We start from the raw sequence: 6000 nt of genomic DNA, 5'->3' as shown, positions 1-6000 counted from the left end.
TTTCTGGTGTCATTCTAAGGGGATCCAGTATCTGCCTGCTTGGGATGACATGACTGACAGACCTTGATGCTTTGCTAGAGACAGCCTGCATCTATCATCCCTGGGTTTCTGGGTACTGGCTAAGGCTCTTGCTATCCGTATATTGCCTTTTTTAGGCGATGTTCCAAAGACCAAATTACCACCATAACAACTATAAATAAATGCAACCTGAGGGTCATGCTGCTTAACGCTAGAAGTCAAAATTTGAAGATGCACTCGCTTGAAGCACTCCTCAAAATGGAGAAGACTGACATTTGTGCTGTACTGGTGACCTGGTTTAAAGGAGCCGAAAGCAGCCCTGTGCTACCAGGCTATAACTCATTCCACACCTTTCGGCCCTGAAACATGGATCAAAGCTCCAAAGGTGGTAGTGCCTCCATATTCATAAAGGATATGCACATCTCTAGACTAGTAGCCCAGCATAACACATCTGAGATACTTCAGGGACAACTAACATCAGGTAAGACAGAGATCTAGGTCATAGACTACTATAGGTCCCCAACCATGTTCCTAGACTCTCACTCCACGTTCCTAAGCACCCTGGAATCTATCAAGGTGCAACCCAATACTTTCATACTAGGAGACTTCCACTACCCCTCCATCAACTAGGAAAACTACTCAAGCACCAATACACTGGCCCAACACTTCCGGAATTCATCAATTCCAATGCCCTGGAACAGCTTATTGTAACCCCTACTAGAGAAAGCAACATCCTTGACCTGGTTATTACTAACATGGGTAACCGTTGCTCTACACCAATAGTCAATCCCTCCCTGGTCAGATCTGACCATAGACTTATCACCATGGAAATCCACATCCCACCCACACCCTCAGTAAAGGTAACCACCTTGAAAAACTTCTCCAAAGCTGACTTTGGGCATCTAAAAACAGAGGTGGTTAACTTCACGGCACCCATGTCAATGGAAAATAGATGCATGACTGCCAAATCATACACCAATGTATTGTACGAACATGTACATAAATGCATGGAACTAGCCATACCCAACAGAACCAAGACACTCTCCTCCAAAAAAAGGAAGCCATCCTGGTGGTCCCCTGCTATTAATAAACTTTACAACAGAAGGAAGAAACCGTTGCAGAAAAAGGTGAAGTCCCAAGAGTGGAAAAACTCCCTTATTAACTTCAACAAAAAGTTGAGATCCCTCACCAAATCCAACAAAGCCACCTATGAAGGCAGAATTGTGGCATACACTAAAAACAGTCACAAATCCTTCTATAATTCTGTCAAGAACCTCCACAGCAATACCCAGATTTGATCTGAGTTACTGCACAATTGTACCTTCTATACTGAACCAACAGATATTGCCAACATACTGGCTGACAGATTCAGTGAGAACTTCTCTCTCCCTCCCCTAAAGGACCAATCATAATACTGGAAGAATGCCAGGCTTCCAGCATTACTGCTGCACAGGTTAAAACTGCATTGTCCAAGGCCAACAATACAGCTTCCATGGGACATGATGATATCCCTGGCTGTGTTCCACATGAACTACAAAGTGAACTGGCACCACATCTGCGTACCTGTACAGTCACAGACTTACCTCAGGCTTTGTCCCTACTGAATGGTGCGCTGCTACAGTCATCCCTCTCCATAAAGGGGGAGTGACTACAGACCCTGGGAATTTTCATCTCATTAGTCTGACGAGTTTGATATGTAAAGCTATGGAGCACATCATCATTGACCTGATTAACAAAGATAGAGGGAATCTCCAAACTCTAGACTCCATACAATTTGGCTTATTGAAAGGGAGATCATGCCTGCTCAACCTGGTTGACTTCTTTGAGTCAGTCACCGGAGCTATGAATGAAGGTAAGGCAGTGCATACAGCCTACCTTGATCTGTCCAAGCCTTTGATACCATTCCTCACTCAGAAATTATTGATAAACTCACCAAACTAGGCATTAACTCCTATATCACTAGGTGGGTTGCAAAATGGCTCACAGATAGACCACACAGCGTGAAAGTAGTAAACTCCAAGTAAGACTGCTGACCAGTCATGAGTTGAGTCCCACAGGGATCAGTCCTGGGTCTTCTCCTATTCGGCATCTACTTCTCAGAACTCCAAGCCAACACAAAGGGACTTTGGCTGACCAAGTTCACAGATGACTGCAAGCTGGAAGCCATTATTAACTCCCCAAGTGATGCAGACATCCTACAGAAAGGCTTCGCTGAGACCAATGATTGGTGTTAAAACCATGGCCTTAAGCTTAATGCCAAAAATGGCATCACCATCCCCTTTGGTAAAAAAAAATCACTTCCCACTAATTACCACATCGGTGGGAGCCCACTGAACACTGAAGGCATTATAAGAGATATGGAGATGCAGGTTGACAGCAACCTCTCCTTCGACCACCACATTGCCACTGTGGTCAGAAAGTACTTCTGTGCAGCACATCTCATTACCAAGGGTTTTGCATCCAGGAAGAAAGAGGTCATCGTATCTCTCTACTCTTCCCCTCATTAGAAAAATCATTGAGTATAATGCCCCATTTGGCATGTACCTCACTAGACACCTGCAACAGCTGGAGAGGCCACAGATGTACCTCACAAAGAGAAAATTAAACATATGTCCTACACGGACAGACACAAAAGACTCCAGCTATTCTCTGTCTCATATCACCTACTTAGAGGGGATCTCTGTTTGACTTACAAAGCCATGTCTGACCCAGCTCTGTTAGAAATGCTACATCTAAAGAAAACCCAATCCATCCACACCACACACTCCCGAGACCTCAACTTCATTAACACAATCAACAGAACATGCTGGAGGGACAGGTTCCTCACCCAGAGACTGCCCATGCTCTGGAATAGACTTCCCACACATGTCAAGCAAAGACCTCGCTGTCCCTCTTCAAGATAAATCTTGATGAGTGAATGGGTAATAGAAAGTTCACCTTGGGAATCACTCCAGTGGCTCTACTTGATAGAGGCATTGGGAACTAATGTCGGGTGGCACAATGCCAGGGCACTTCTATGGGCTTGGCTTGTAAAGGCTCCAGAGCCATTAGCCTAGTACACACCTATGAACAAATACTGATCAGAATGTGACATGGTCAAGTGACTAAAAATTGGCCAATCATAAATAATGCAAAGATCTAAAAGTCAACCAAGATACAGTAGCAAAGGCAACCATGAAACATAAGACTAGCCAAACTCACGTAAAAGTACCAACGCAGTCCTTTATTAGTGCACAGAGGTAAGCACTTTCACAATTCGCTTCATCAGGCCATAAAAAACCCTCCATTATAGACTTCCTTATAAACCCACCATACAGATCACTTACACAATAATTCAATAAAGATCTTAAAGGCAAAGTATGCCATCTAAATTTCATGATTTTTAAAAACACTCTATCAACAGAAACCATATAAAGCTTGAAATACATATGTATGGAAACACATAAAATTAAAAATGTTGTCTAAGCTAACATCGTAATTACTATGTACATACAAATATATATAAACATTTTACACCTAAATAATAGATACTATAAAACTAACATAGTGTCACTAACTGTCCAGTAGATCTAGAAAATATATATCAACCTTATACCTAACTGGCAGATACTATAAAAATCTAAAGTCTAAAATATAAAATATAAAGATCTAAAAGTGTTGTCGCTTGAGCTAAATCAATAGTCTTATGTAATTATGATTACACTTAGTACCTAAATAATAAAAATATATAAAGATACATAAACCAGCATCATAGCTTCTCCAGACTGAGATGGTATCATTTAAGCCCACAGGGCCAATGGAAACCACATCCCACAATGCTGAATCCTACACAAATGCTTTCTACGGACATCTCCAAGAATGCATGGATCATGCAATCCCAAATAAAACCAAGGCCCTCTCCACCAAAGAAACGAATCCTGTCTGGTGGACCCCAGCCATAAACAAATTGTATAACAAAAGAAGGAAGCTACTGCAAGACAGAGCAAAATCCCATAAAGGGAAGGCATCTCTGATCAGCACTAGTAGAAAGCTACTTTCTCTCATAAAAATATCCAAGGCCAACTTTGAGAGAAAAATCGCCAGGGACACTAAAGATAACCACAAGGCATTCTTCAGTTATGTTAGAAACCTGGGCGGAAACACTCAGATATGCTCAGAGTTAGTACACAACGACAAAAAATTTACCGAACCCACAGATATTGACAACATTCTGGCAGACAGGTTCAGTGCAAATTTCTCCCCTCCCTCACCTCCAAAAGAAGAAATACTCATCCCAGCTGAATGTAACCTCCATGTCATCTCTGATGTCCAGGTGAGAACCGCCCTCAGCAAAGCAAAAAACACAGCATCTATGGGACCTGATGGTATCCCCGGCTGCGTGATACGTGAACTCCAAGAGGAGCTAAACCCACATATAAAAATGTTATTTAACCTTAGCCTTACTACAGGATATGTACCTGAACACTGGCGTACAGCAACAGTGGTCCCACTCCACAAGGGAGGCTCCACTACAGACCCTGGGAACTACCGCCCCATAAGCTTGACCCACCTGGTTTGCAAAGCTATGGAAAGAATTATTATGGAACTCATAAAAAATGACATTGGGGACCTACAGACACTTGATCCCACCCAGTTCGGCTTTGTAAAGGGCAGATCCTGCCTTTTGAACCTGGTTGACTTTTTCAAAACAGTCACTAGAGCCATTGATGAGGGCAAGGCAGTCCATACAGCCTACCTGGACTTGGCTAAAGCCTTCGACACAATACCCCACTCGTGGATCATAGATAAGCTAAACAGCTTAAATGTAAACCCATATGTCACAAGATGGGTTGCAAACTGGCTAAAGAACAGAACCCATAAAGTCAAGATTGCGGGAGCCATGTCAGACTCAAAGCCAGTCACAAGTGGTGTCCCACAGGGCTCTGTCCTGGGACCCCTCTTGTTTGGCATTTCCTTCTCAGATGAGAAAGCAAACATGGGAGGGTTGTGCCTGACAAAGTTTGCAGATGACTGCAAACTAGGCGCCATAGTCGATACACCAGCTGACACATACATCCTACAGAAAGGCCTCACCAAAACGGACAACTGGTGCCGGAATCACGGCCTTAAACTGAATGCCAAGAAATGTATAGTCATCCCCTTTGGGAAAAACAAAATACCCACAAATTATCACATAGACAGTAACCCACTGAGTACCAAAAAAGTAATTAGAGACCTGGGGACCCAAGTTGATAGTGACCTCTCATTTGACACACACGTAGACAAAGTGGTTAGAAAGACTTTCTACCTTGCCCACCTTATCATGAAGGGGTTCACATCCAGATCAAAGGAGGTCATCGTGCCCCTGTACTCCTCCTTTATCAGGCCCATGATTGAGTACAATGCCCCATTTGGTATGTACCTCATCCAGCACTTACAACAGCTGGAGAGACCCCAGAAGTACCTCACCAAGAGGATCAAGGGTCTCCAACATATGTCATATGCTGCCAGGCTAAAGAAACTCCAGCTCTATTCAGTAGCATACCGCCTGCTCAGAGGTGATCTGTGCTTGATGTACAAGGCCATGTCCAACCAGGAATTGATGGACATGCTCCACCTCAAAAAATCAAAATCCATAAGAACCACGAGAGCCAAAGATTTAAACCTCAGTACAAACATGAATGGAACATGCTGGAGGGACAGATTCATAACTCAGTGGCTTCCCATACTCTGGAACAAAATCCCAGTCCATGTTAGGTAGAGCCCCTCACTGACTCTCTTCAAGAGAAATCTTGACGAGTGGATGGGAGATCGTAGGTTTACCCCGGGGGTCACCCCTGTGTCGCTACTTAACAGAGGCACAGTAAACTAATTTTAATAAGTAAGGGGGTCTTCAATGTGTCACTACTAGACAAAGGCACAGTATTCTAAATTTATCCTATACACCTTAGTACCACTACATGGGGTGGCGAAAGCCACATCTCTAGGACTAGGCTTGCATAT

Source organism: Protopterus annectens, chromosome 14.part0, assembly GCF_019279795.1.
Source record: "Protopterus annectens isolate FY-2018-M chromosome 14.part0, PAN1.0, whole genome shotgun sequence".
Classification (NCBI taxonomy): domain Eukaryota; kingdom Metazoa; phylum Chordata; order Ceratodontiformes; family Protopteridae; genus Protopterus; species Protopterus annectens.
The sequence above is the reverse complement of the archived record's forward strand: the minus strand, read 5'-3'. Positions refer to the sequence as shown.